Source organism: Leptonychotes weddellii, chromosome 3 (assembly GCF_054177405.1).
Source record: "Leptonychotes weddellii isolate Sample4059 chromosome 3, ASM5417740v2, whole genome shotgun sequence".
Lineage (NCBI taxonomy): Eukaryota > Metazoa > Chordata > Mammalia > Carnivora > Phocidae > Leptonychotes > Leptonychotes weddellii.
In genome coordinates, this window is record NC_138371.1 from 118,479,723 (window position 1) to 118,493,402 (window position 13,680).

The 13,680-nt window shown below is 43.2% G+C and overlaps 1 long non-coding RNA gene across 3 annotated transcripts; it reads right to left on the reverse strand.

Annotated features, from left to right (window-relative positions):
• Positions 1-10,436: 10,436 nt before the first annotated feature.
• Positions 10,437-13,433, reverse strand: LOC145720626 (uncharacterized). Of its 3 annotated transcripts, none has more exons than XR_014143730.1 (4): positions 12,761-13,433; positions 12,132-12,194; positions 11,805-11,965; positions 10,437-11,541 (listed from the first exon to the last, which is right to left on the reverse strand). It is a non-coding gene; the product is annotated as an uncharacterized LOC145720626 (long non-coding RNA). The 3 variants fall into 3 exon arrangements; XR_014143732.1 differs by having other exon boundaries at positions 11,708-11,965; XR_014143731.1 differs by lacking the exon at positions 11,805-11,965 and having other exon boundaries at positions 12,761-13,429.
• Positions 13,434-13,680: the final 247 nt, after the last annotated feature.

Sequence of the window (13,680 nt, forward strand, 5' to 3'; positions counted from 1 at the left end):
GGAAAGTACTCCCTGAAGAGGGGCAACAGGGCTCTGAGCATCATTACAATAAATGTCAAATACCCCAGAGGGACTGCTACAAAGGGACAATGCTCCCTGAGCTGAATCAGTGAGGGACTGAAGCGCACAGACGCCCTATTTGAATAGCATCCCTTTTATGGTAGAGTCTGCCCTGGTTTTGCATAGCTCTTAGTGAACCAGAGCTGAGTCCTTGCCTGCCCTGCTGCCCGCCTTTAAATGCTGAGCAGGGGTGATCTGCTCAAACATCCCTGTCAGGCCTGGGAACCGGGACCAGATGAGCTGGATTCGGGGCTCAGTCCAGCCGCAGACTAACCTGCAGGCAGATTTCATCTTTGTAAGCCTGTTTCCCCATCCTACCCCTAAAACACTTTATTAGGAAAAATTTCCAGCAAAAGGCAAACCTAAATGACTTTTACAGTGAACATGCATAATCCCATCACCTGGATTTTACCATTAATGTTTTACTTCCTCCGTCACATATCTACCCATCTATTCATCCCTCCATCCATCCATTAATCTCTTATTTTTTTGATGGATTTCCAAGTAATTTTGAAGAAATTGGTATACTTCCCCTTACATACCTAAGCATGTATATAATGAATTCGAGTTGAAGATTTGCTGACGATTTCTTCTTTTGATGTGAAAAAATGCAGATACATGAAAACACATAGATTTTAAGTGTCCTTTGCGGAGTTGTGAAAAATGCATGCACCTCTGTAATCCCAGCTCCTGTCAAGAGAGTTCTCTGGTGGAACTCCCCCTCCCCCACTTTTTATTTTTAACTATAAAATGGAGGCGAGAGTACTTGTCTGAGAGCTGTTGTGAGGATAATGTGAGCTAATGTGAAAAGAAGCTGTGTAGCTTGTAAAGTGGGGCACGAGAGTGAGGCACTATTTTTATAATTGTAATTAATATCATCATTGTCTCTTTGATGAGTCTTGCAATCAGATGTGAGGCCAACTCTGAGAGGGTGACAATTTCAGGGAGACGTGTAACCTTAATGACTGTAAAAGCCGTCGCGGTCCCAGTGTTAATCACCGGGCACTTTGCACACAAGTAACGTAACAACATGGCTGCATGCACAGCATCCCTTCCAGTGGTCCGGGAAACTGTCCTCGGGCCGTGCCTGGCATGCGTCTGGCAAAATGGGGATGGCAGCATTCCCTCCTCTTGATTTCATGACCATCCCTGTACCACGTGATCTGGGTGGCCCCAGAGGTCAGCCCTGGCTGCTTATTCCCCTCCCTACGCCTGGTGGCAGAAACTAGGGAACTAAGAGCGGCGCTATCATTTGAGGTGCCTGACTTCATGAAGTGGAGTTTTATGGTGGTATGTGTTTCTTCCTAAATAATTAAGAACATTGAGCACAACACATCTGTGCTTCTTTTATGCTAAGGTAGTTTTGATGATGCACCTTTGGTAAGGTGGGTGCACCCTGCACATGTAACAGGCTCCTAATCTGCATTGCCGTTTACCCTTGGACATGAACATACTTCAGTTGGTGGAATTTAGGGGTAACAGATTAAGTGGGAATTGTTGGGTTCTCCTGCCTGGACCTGGAAAGAGAGCGGAGGGGTCTTTCACTCAGAAGAAGCAAAATGCACTACAAAATGAAGGAAATACAAAAGAGCGAGGAAAGGCAATTAGTGGCAGACTAGAACAATAAGTCTTGCAAAAAGCCTTGAAGGTGAGCATTTCATCTGAAGTGGAAAGGAAGTCAGGTGCCCCTATTGCCGGAGACAGTGCCGTAAGAAGCCAAGCAACTCAGCCGGCAACTCGGGGAAATCAAAGGCTCGAAAAGCCAACCCAGGCTGAGACTTTGCCTCTGGTCCAGCATGGCTAGAAGATTATGTGAATTCCTGCCCAGTGCGATACTCTCACGTGGAGGTAAAAGAATACCAACATTTATAATACAGCTATCTAAAGCCATTATGTATATTCATGTATGATTAACTCAGTGTCAATATCATTGCTGTCATTGGGCACCTGGGTGGCTCAGATGGTTAAGCGTCTGCCTTCGGCTCAGGTCATGATCCCAGGGTCCTGGGATCGAGCCCCACATCGGGCTCCTTGCTCAGCGGGAAGCCTGCTTCTCCCTCTCCTTCTACTGCTCCCCCTGCTTGTGTTCTCTTGCTCTCTCTGTTAAATAAATAAATAAAATCTTTTAAAAAATTATATCATTGCTGTCGTTAAATTAATAGCTCTGTGTGGAAAGCCCCAAGCAAAATAGTTTCCTCTAGACTTCAAGGAGAAGCACCAGAACCTACGTGACTCCTATGGAGTCACGATCTCCATATTTAGGCAGGGCCAGTCCTTGACCTATTCTTCCAAGTTACCAGTTTCAGGAACCCCTCAGTTCTTGAACAATGACCAACAGTCATAAAAATAGTTCATGTTTATGAGTACTTACTCTGTGCTGGCACTGTTCTGCATGTTTTAATTATTTTATTCAACAATACTCAGAGCAACTCTATTTGGATACTTATTTACATTGAGGGAAACAGGCACAGTGAAGTTCAGCAACTGGCTCAACTATCAACCCAGTTGAAAGAAGTGGAGTCATGGGATGCTTGGGTGGCTCAGTCAGTTAAGCGTCTGCCTTCAGCTCAGGTCATGATCCCAGGGTCCTGGGATCGAGTCCCACATCGGGCTCCTTGTTCAGTGGGGAGCCTGCTTCTCCCTCTCCCACTGTCTGCCACTCCCCCTGCTGGTACTCACTTGCTCTCTCTCTCTCTCTGACAAATAAATAAACAAAATCTTTAAAAAAAGAAAAGAAAGAAAGAAGTGGAGTCAGGATGCCACCTGAGCCCATAGTTTTAGGTACTTTGATGTGTGTTTCTGGGTAACCAATCCCTACAGAGTTGTGGTCGGAACTGCCTTCTCTATCAAGGAGATGTGACAGGTGCCTGATGAAATTAAAGGCCAGAACACCCCGGGAAGTGAGTTTGAAATATATCATGCTAACATGACCTATCTTGTTAGCATAAATACCATCAATTGTCTAGGACTAAAACAAATGTCTTTGGGAAGCTACTTTGGATCAAGGTGGCAGTAGTTTCTCTCTCTCGTAGAGAGGGTTTCCCAACTACTGAGATACTATGGAAATATGTTTTTCTGGAAACTTATAATTCAATTGAATTATGGCTGCAAGTACAAGCCCAGGTGATCTCGTTTTAGACTTTCTCTTTAAGTTGGAACTCTATTTGTAGTAACATCTAAGTAAACAAGTTTTCCATTTTATAATCCCTTAGTCTATTCTATTTCCCACTTTTCTCGACAATTATTTCATATTTTGTTACTTTCCTCAAACTTCTCATCACTTCACCCCCCTCCATACTCTCAGCTAATGACTTGCTTATGATTTAATTGAGAAAATCAAAGCAATCCCAAGAGACCTTCCACAAGTGTCCATAGCATATCTAAGTGACTCTGCATCTGAGACCTTATGGTCCAACTTCCTCTTTGTTATTACGAATGTAACTATCCTGGCTCCTTGCCAAGGGCAACCCTTGCACTTGTACGTGAAATTGCAATTCCATTCCCTGAAATACTCAAGGATATTACCCAGCAATTCTGTCCTCTCCTTCTTGAATAGTCAGTTTCCGTGCCAACACCTACTGAATAATTTCCATCCGCTATTATGTGTCCCATCTCTGGGCCATATTTCTGCCATCCTTCACTGTCAAACTCCTTAATTGAGTTGCCTCTACTTGATGCCCCTAATCCACCCCTCCCATTCCCTCTCAACTCTCCCCAGTTATGCTTTTGTTCTCAATTCTCCACCTACACTAGTCTTGTCAAGGACACTAATGACCTCTATATTACTAAATCCAATCATCAAAACTTAATCATATTATTTAAACTATAAGTGACATTGTCGATCCCTCCTTCCTCCATGAAACTATTTCTTCATTTGACTTCCACATTATCACTCTCCTAGTTTTCTGTTTATCTCTCTGATTACTCCTTTTCAGTCCCATTTGCTGTTTCACTGTGCATCTCTGACCTCTAAAGGTTGGAGTGTTTCTCTTTCTTTTTCCATACTCATAGGTCATCTCATTGAGTCTCATTGCTTTAAATGGCATCTTCATGCACATGGGCTCTCAGATTTATAGCTCCAACTCCTACTGCTCTCCTGAGCTAGACTAAAACTTATCAAATGCCCACTCAAGGAATGGGACTATCAACTCAACTTTTGTTAGGTGAAAATGAAGGAAGGCAAGAACTGAAAAACAACAGGACGTATATGTGGCAGACCCTGTTAGTTGTCTACTCAAAATCCATTCTCTTACCTGTTCCTTGCTAACAGTTTTCTGATTTTGCCCAGGTATCCATATTTCAGGAGAGTTTTCCCACCCCAGCTCAAGGGTAAGTCCTATATTTTCTTAAGCAATGAAGCAGTACCTTGCTAATCTCTTGTTTAGAAGAAGTTGTTTCTGGACAATAAGAGGAGAAATATGATGGATGGATTCTGAGAAGGTCTTCCTTGACAAAAAGACATGCACAGGAAGGGGTGGTCACTCTTCTTCCAATGGATTTTGGGGTGGGGGTGCTGGATGGGATGCCTGGAGCTCCTGCAGCCCACTGGTGGCACAGAGCCAGGGTGTGCCTAAAACAAGTCCTATATACTGAGGGGGGTTAAGTAGGATGATGTGAAGAGAGTGAGTCCCTGATAATATCAGCCTTTGAAATAACAAACCCAGGAGCTGCTCTACAGTTAAACTTCCTGTTATGAGGACGCAAGTTTGCCTGATTTAATCTCATTGAGTTGGCATTTTCTGTTACTTGTAACTTCAACATGAAAACTGGCATAGTGTTGGATTTTTCGGGGAGTACATTTGAATGTCCTTATCTATGTTTAACTGGGATAGTCAACATCAGATTCTCTACTCTTTTCTGATCATCTGTTCTTGCAATCTCACTGCCACCAAGAAGCTGACCACTAGGTCACCTGCTGCTTTCCCTACTTGATCATCCATTCTGTTGAACATCCTCTTCCCACCATTTGGCTTAGAGGCAAGACTGGAATTTTTCAAAAGAAACGTTATAGAAAACTAATTATATAGAAAAAGAATATGTCTTTCCCCCTCTCTTTCCTCTTTTTCTTCCTCCTCCTCCTTCTTCCTATCCTTCCCTTCCTACTTCTCCTTATTCTTTCCTTCCTTCCTTCCTTCCTTCCTTCCTTCCTTCCTTCCTTCCTTCTTTCCTTCCTCTCAATTTAAGAGCACAGATGAGACTCATACTGCCTCTGGGCATTTATCTCATCCATGTAGAGAAAAGCACACTGCAAGGGTTTTGTAGTCAGAATGAGCTGGGCTTGTTGGGGGAATAGGAAGCAAGAAGCAAGCCAGTGGGGCTAGGATGTCGTGAAGGAGGGGCCGAAGAGCTCAACAGGAAGATCACATGGGCCTTGTGACCATGGGAAAGCTTATGACTTAACAAAGAGGGCCATGGGAAACAAGTGGTGGCTTAATCAGGGAGTGATTCAATCTGATTTATATTCGTAAACGTTCCTTCTAAGTACTCTGTGGGGAACAGATTGCAGGAGCAAGAGAGGAACTGTAAGATCAGTTCAGAGGCTGCTTTGGTGCTCCAGGCGAGAGGTGATGGTGGCTAAAGGCTAAGATGACGGTAATGGTGACAAGGAAGTGACCTCATCCCGGACATATTTTGGAAATAGAACCAAAAGATATTGATAATTGCTAGGAACTGGGAGTGAGGTAGTAATAAAGGAAACAGAGAAACTCAAGATGGTCCCAGTTTTCTACCTGAGGAAGTAGTTGATTGTGCCATTTCCAAAAATGAGAAAGACTGGGATAGAGACTGGTTTAGAAATGAAAATCAAGTCATTAGATATTTATATCAGAGATGTCTAGTGGATGAATGGATACATTAGATAAACACACACATTTGTGGCAATTTGTTACAGCAGACACAAGAACTAATACAAACTTGTAACACATTACCATAAACTTGATGGCTTAAAATATCTATTCTCACATAGTTCTGGAAACCAGAAGTCCCAAATCTGTTTCACTAAGTTGAAATCAAGCTGCCATGCTGCCTCTAGAAGCTTCCAGCATCTGATGACTAGCATTATCTATCTTGTGGCCAATACCTACCTCTATGGTCTAATCTTCTTCTGCCTCACTCTTACAAGGAGATCTGTGATTGCATTTAGGGCCCACCTGGATAATCCAGGTTAATCTCCCCATCTCAAAACCTGTAACTTAGGTTACATCTGCCAAAGTCCATTTTTGCTATTCATTGTTGTAAGGATTAGAATTTAGGTATCTTTGCCAGTGGCAGGGAGGGGGAGTGTGAGAAGGGGGGGCATGCACATTATGTATATATATATATATATAGTCATTTCACATATATAAATACACTCGGGGAAATAGACAAACAGTTCCTGGCCTCCTAGAGTAAGAATATACTTCCCACCTAGCTCAGAGAATTTTTTTCATGGATGGCCAACCCAGATACGTCGTCCACCTGTTATGGTGCTCTCTGGCTCTCAGAGCTTTTGTCCCTGGTCTTTTGTTCCATCTTGTTTAATTTCCTTAAAGTAAGTATTTTCTGTTTGAATATACCTCATCATCTAATTGACTTTTACTCTCTGTTCACTGCTGTACTCCAGTGCCTAGAAAGTTCCTGGCATGCAGTAGATGCTCGATGAACATTAGCTCATTGAACGAATGAATGAGGAGATGGCAGTGAACCAGGAGATATATACTTGATACTTCAGTTCACATAATTTTAATGTCATGGAAATTAAATCTATCTGGTGATGCTGGGTCTCTTTACTTATAATTCTATGTCAGTGTCTAGCCACACATGGCTTTGAAGACAGGTGCTCCTGTTCTCTGGAACCTGGCCATATTGCATCAATTCATTCATTGCCCGGCAATTGATTCATTGTAGACTCATATTTCCAAGTCCAGCAAGTCCATTTTTGGATGCACTAAATTACTGTCTCCTGTCAGAAGTGTCCCTCCAATCCTTACATCTTTGTAGCATAAGACTAATGGGGAATTCTTGATCGCAATGAAGAATCAAATGCTATCTAACCCACATTATTCACTCCCTTTCATAGGTTCTTTGATGACCTTTCGTCCTTTAGATCACATTTCATTCTGGAAGGAAGTATTCTTCTCAAATGCTTCAGTTACAGATGCATTCACAGTGCTAGTCGAGCTGGTTTTCTTTTTTTTCCCTTCAGTCACACTTCTACAATAACAATAACAAAAATTCATCAAAGGAACAGAGAGTTACTTATTTATCATGCTTTGTTATTTTTTTGGCCACTCTGAAAAACATTCATTTTATAATTAACCCATCAAACTGTGAGACCAGGGAAGGGGTACAACAGTTCCTCCACACTTCTGTTTCAGACATGAAGTGAAAATAAAAATCCAGGGAAACACCTAACAAAATTAGGGAATTGATGCATTCTGTGCAAAATTAAATTTAACATACATCTCAGAGTTTTCAAATTATGCCTCTTTGGCCACCCAAACAGGCAAATTGTTTCTGAATTGCTTTCAAACTTGGGGACACATTTAGGCATCATAGCAAACATACAAATAAGTGTATCTGCACCAAGGATATTCATAAACTGTTGGTTCAAATAAAATGCCAGTGTGTGTTAAGAAGAGAGAATTACTTAGAAAAATGATTAGGCCACTATGGAAATTGATAATACATATTCAGTGTTAGCACCAGGATCTTTTTAAACACAGTATCCAGAAATAGATAACCAGAAAAAGAAACTGACCAAGTAGGGCCAAGTGAATGTCTTGATAATAAAGGAGGAAGAGAACTGTGGGAAAGAAAGAATTCCTCAAATGAATGGTAAATAGACTTGTTGCATCATTACCTTAAGAGTATCTTCAAAAGCAGAAATATGGTAGGCAGCAGCAGCAGCATCAGAAACCATTAAGAACTCTGTATCTTAATAAAAAACATGGCACCATTAAAAGAGAATTTCATCACTTTTTGGAGCTCATGTTTTAAAAGTCACCCTGAAATGTCTGCACAAGTGAAGAGCATACTGATATCTACTTAAGTAAAAGACACACTGACTTAAAAGGATTATAGACATTCTCACTTCAAAAACAAATCTGGAATGGGAATTCTCTGCACGATCTTCTCAACTTTGTGGCTAATCTAAAACGCATCTAAAAATAAAGTGTATTTTTGGGCGCCTGGGTGGCTCAGATGGTTAAGCGTCTGCCTTTGGCTCAGGTCATGATCCCAGGGTCCTGGGATCGAGTCCCACATCGGGCTCTCTGCTCCTTGGGAGGCTGCTTCTCCCTCTGTCTCTCTCTCTCTCTCTGTCTCTCATGAATAAATAAATAAAATCTTTAAAAAAAAAGAAAATAAATAAATAAAAATAAAGTGTATTTTTAAAAGGCCTTTAGATTCCATGCACGTTGGAGGTGAGTGAAATTTGGTGGAAGTTGCAAGGGTAAATATTACAGAAGGGCACGAAGAATGACAAGAATGTCTTCGGGTCCTCACCTAAGTGGTCCATTAGAGCCTTATGGAGAAAAACAGGATTTTCACAGTTTGAAGGAACTACGGAACCAAGATGGTTAGTGAGGGACGAGGTTGTAGCCATGTGGCTTACTTTGAAAGAAGACTCACGGGGAGAGTGAGGTGCCTGGACGACGGAGCTTCTGCAGGCATTAGGAAAAAAATAACATAAAGATCAGAGAAGAGAACACTAAGTAAAGGAACTGTGCTTCTTAATAACCAACAGTGACATTTGGACTTCGTAAATCATGATCTAGTTTGGGCCCTCTGAACTATCGTATTATAATTGGTGAAATAAGTAAAAATCTATTTACTTTTTAATTGCAAGAGAGTGAGGGGACTTAACATTTCTGATTGCCCTGAGCTTCTGAACAGTTTGACTAGTTTAAAGCTTAAAAAAAACTTTGGCAGGCAGTCGAAACATGGTACACTGCTTTGGTACCATTCTTGTAGAAAGTAACCCCAAAGGGGAGAAAAGCATTTTGCCATGTGGGTCAGCTTGCTGCTTGCGAAACTGAATCCTTGAATCCTGCCACCCAACCTCACCTCTCAGATGGTCCCTGTCTTGGGGCTTACACCGCATCAGCTCTTTAGTGGACAGCAGATGTAACTAACCAGTTTTGACCAGCTTTTAGCAGGGAATGCCAAAGAGAGGGAAATTGGAGTCTGACATATTACTGAACCCCAAATTATATTAATATTCAACAGGAATCTCTTTGTGGCCCACTGGTTTTTAAACTTTCCTTCTTAATAGTAAGATACTTTTTGTGAATTAAGTAATATGTATAATCCCAAATCTAAAATTGGTAAGGCAGAGCTGATTGACATGGGAATGCAGGAAGGGCCTAGAAGCCCAATAGCTTCACATGGTCACCCTCTCTCTAACCTAAGGGTACTTTGTGGAACCACTAGAGCTGAACACTGCCCCTACATCTGATTCCCAGAGATGTGCAATGACTTGGCCAAGGTAGGTCGTAGCAGAGTCAGGGCTGGGTCCAGACTTGCTTTTCCCTGGGGTGTTTTCCCCACCACATCACTCCTCCTATTACTTCTCTAGCAACTCTTTCTTAGAAGCCCTCCACACACCTGAGGTAAAGGATGCATTAACTGACCTTATTGTGGTAAACATTTCACAATATGTATGTATATCAAATCATCACATTGCATGCCTGATGCTTACATAATGTTATATGCCAATTATATCTCAGTAAAGCTGGGGGGAAAAAAAAAAAAAAAGCAAAAGAAACCCTTCACAGTGACCCTTTTAGAGAAACAGACTCGGAGAAAGAGGAACAGAGTAGGTGTCACAAGGTGGGATGGCCCTGGGTGAGACAGGACAAACGACAAACACCCCAAATGGAAAAGCCCCACTGTGTCTCCACACACCTGCCCCTGAGCTCCTTGACAATGAAGCCAAAACCCCCTTCGGGCTGTGTTTTCTAGAAGACATGAAGGGGCCCTGCAGGTTCTCCGCAGGCATTCCCTCCTGCTGGGGCCCTTCAGGGCGGCTTGAATCTGCTGGGTTTCCAAGGTCACGGTGAACCCTCTGAGAGACCCTTTGATTTAACACGTAAGGGAATTCCCACTGGCTGATTAAATATTTTTATATTTTATCATTTTCCTGCAGCTAGCAGCTTTTGGCATGCACGGTATTTTTATGAACGTTGTAAGTAAATATTATGGGGTCAGTCACAGAGATGAACACGGACCCGCAAGCCTGGGGCTGGAAGACATTAGGCTTCACTGAAAAAAAAGTGGGAATAAAAAAGGAAAATATTGAGGATTTGAAAGATTTGCAAAAAGCATTGCAACTGTGCCTCCAAAATCCAAAGTTAATATAATTAGACCAATAGAAGCAAATTGATCTTAAGTGATATATCTAGATACCAAGGGATCACTTTATTTAATTCATGTTATTTCGAGATTGCAGCATTTATTAGAAGGGAGTAAGCGGGGTTACACTTTCACAGTAACAACCATGAGTTTTGTTTTCCAGACAAAACTAGACCTTTCCAGACTCTTCCACAAAGCACAACAGACGGATTCCTAAGATGCCAAGCCACTACTCAGAGTTTCCAGGGGCACAGGCCACTTTTGGTCCAAATGTCCCCTTGGAAAATACAAGAAAGAAAACATCAAGTGTGGGCTCTGGTGGTGTTAAGCTCCAGTGCCCTCTTGAGTGGCGGAGTCTCGGTGATCTGCTTGGAAGCTGATGTCATAAAAATCCTCCTTGACACAGGGTGATTCATTGCAGGAAGTGTATCCCTTCCTGGGAAACCACTAACCCTCTGTGCCTGTTTCCCAGCTGCCCCGCCTGGAAATCACCGGGGAACCCATGCGGAGTGTCTGGGTCAGCGGCTCCAGCGTGGTAGCTGCCTCCGCGTGCCTCCCCAGAGCATCTTTTCCACTTTTCTCTCGGCTCCCCTTGTGGCTGGCACAGGGCAGCAGGAACGGGAGGAGGTGCTCCACCATCACATTGGATGTGCGTTGCTGCTTGAGCTTTGCCCTCCCGCACTTGGCGCACCGACTCTCCCCGTGCTTCGCCCCTAGCCCCTCTGCTACGCCGGTCGGCTTCGTTAAGTCCAAACCATTTCAGTCTTTCCAATCGGCCGAGCGTCTTTCTTCAACACACCCCGTAAATGCTCTCCTCCCTCAAGGTGCTTTCAACACTGGTCGCTGGCATCTTCAAATCTAAGAGCTCAGCTTAACCCCAGATCAGGAACAAAGTCTCAGTGCCAGGCATCCGGCAATAAATATATTGGCCGGAACGAAGAAAGGAGGGGAGAAAGGAGGAAAAGGGGAAGAGAGAGGGGAGAAGGGAGGGAGGATGGGAGGAATCCGCCTGGAGCACAGCGGACAGTCCTGCTGGGGATTTGGAAACACCAGCTGAGCATCCGGATTGAAGGCTGGACCCCGAGAAAGCGGAGGTGAGGCCCTTCTGCCCACGAGGCAGTGCGGTGGAGGCAGGATGTCAGAAAGGGCCTGGAAAGAAGGAAAGAGCTGACGGGTCAGAGGAACTATGAACAGGGCTGACTTGTCAGGAGAAGGGTGTGAAGTGCCAGCCCAGCTCCAGGGAGGAAGGTGTGCCAGGGCTCCTGCCACGATCCTGCTTTGGTCTCTGCAGCCCTTCCCAGGATGGTCTACTAACCCCGTTTGAGTGGGGCGGCCTCTAAAATTGATCCAAATGGAATGAAACCCTTCTGGAGTCTAGGTATGATGGTGTCTTCTACTTCCTTTTTGCCTACCTGGCCTGCATCTGGAACGTCAGGAAGAGATTGCACTGTCTGTCGTGGAGCCAGTCTCTGCCCACACTGGTGAAGAACGTTCTCACCACCCCGCCCTCCTCCACAGCTGCTGGCCGTCTTCACTAACACCCACACTTACCCCGAGAGCTGAGTTCTAAGAGCTGCAAAAGAGAATCACATAAAGAAATTGTCTACCCTCTAGAAACTACTGTAGAACGTTGTCCAGTTGTTTTCTCTGCTTGGAAACTGGGGTACCAACTGACCATCTGCGTTTAGGTCCTCCTTGGAGAAGGTCTGGTGGGATTTCGGGGAGGGGGGCCTACTTACTTCAATTCTAGGAAATGAGGCTTTCTTGACTTGCCAGGTAAATCCTTCAAGGCTAGGAAATAGCTAGGGAGGGAATGAGGACAAAGACAGACAGATGATGAGTTTTTGGCAAATCCTGTGTAGTTAAGGGCAAGTTTTATTGTCTAAATATACAAAGTAGATCTTTGATGATAATTATAATATTTAATAAGATGAAATACTAAGTGCCAGGCAATGTGAAATTCTTCTCTCGGTCCTTACAAGAAGCCTATAAACTAGATTCTTTTACTATCTCTGTTTTACAGAAGGGGAAACAGGCTGACGGATGGGAAGCAAAATGCTCAAGGCCACGCAGCTGGTAAATGGTAGAACTTGAATTTTTGAATTTGTTTCTAGTTGCTATTCTATTCTCTTCGCACTTTGGGTCACATGTATACATACACGAACTGGGTAAATCCTGTTAAAGCAATCTTGTTTCAAGATTAAAACCAACAATTGCCTTTTTCCCTCTAGATTGAAGAGTTTTTGCTGCTTGCATCTGCAGTGACTACCTCTGGAGCAGGTTTGCCACTTAACAAACCGATGAGACCCCTGTCCCCACCATCCAGGTCCACCCTCCAGGCCCCACAGCGTGGGCACTATGTACTCACAGAGATTTGCCCTTTCTGGTGAGTCTGGAACCCTGGACTAAAATCTCCAGTTGCTGCTGACTGACTTAATATGGGCAAGTCAAGGTCCTCCATTTTCTTTTTGTCCCCAAAGATTCTGCAGTGCCTTCCGGCCCGAGGCTTCCAACTCAATAGCCGGTTCCTGGATAGAGGAAATTTTGATCATGAAATTCTCGAGCCATCTTCCAGCTGAACTCCACTCTGCTTTTTTGCATTTGTGCAGGGCATTTTTGCAGGGAGCAGCTGGAAGGAAGGTCAGGTTTTGTTCACCAGTTTCTCTTGACTCTACTTCTCATTTCTGGCCTCTGTGCAAACAAGGTTGTGTGTAAGGCTCCAGGCCTGTGTCACTCCGCAGTTAACCCCAGTCCCTCAATATGAAGGCTGCTCTCAGGATCTCAACGACACCTATTCTGTGGTATTTAGAGAAGGTTCACTGAAAGAGAGGCATATTTCTTAACGCAAGCTATTGGATTGCAGAGAAACCAAAGCCCCTCATAGCAACAGTATTATCCTGTCCTAGCCCTCTGTTTCCACTTTCAAAATGTGCTAAAACAATAATAATAATAAAGCTATTCCAAATATGCCAATCTAAAAAATCTGCACTCCCAGACTCCACTATTGTGACTGTTTCTAGTTGATATTTTATAATCTTATCACTTTGAGCCACACATCCACATACCACCCTGGGTTATTTATGAAGATAAATCTGCTGAGATCAAAATTGACAATTATTTTTTGCTTTGTCTAAATTTATTTTTGCTGCCTTGAAAGAAAAAAAGATTCTGAAAATATTTTTCAGTGGGTTTATTTGTTTAAAAAAGATTTTGGTAAAGAAATTAACTCTGAACAAAAAATATCTTTTGGGTCGTCAACTACCAACTACCACATATTTGGAATATCTT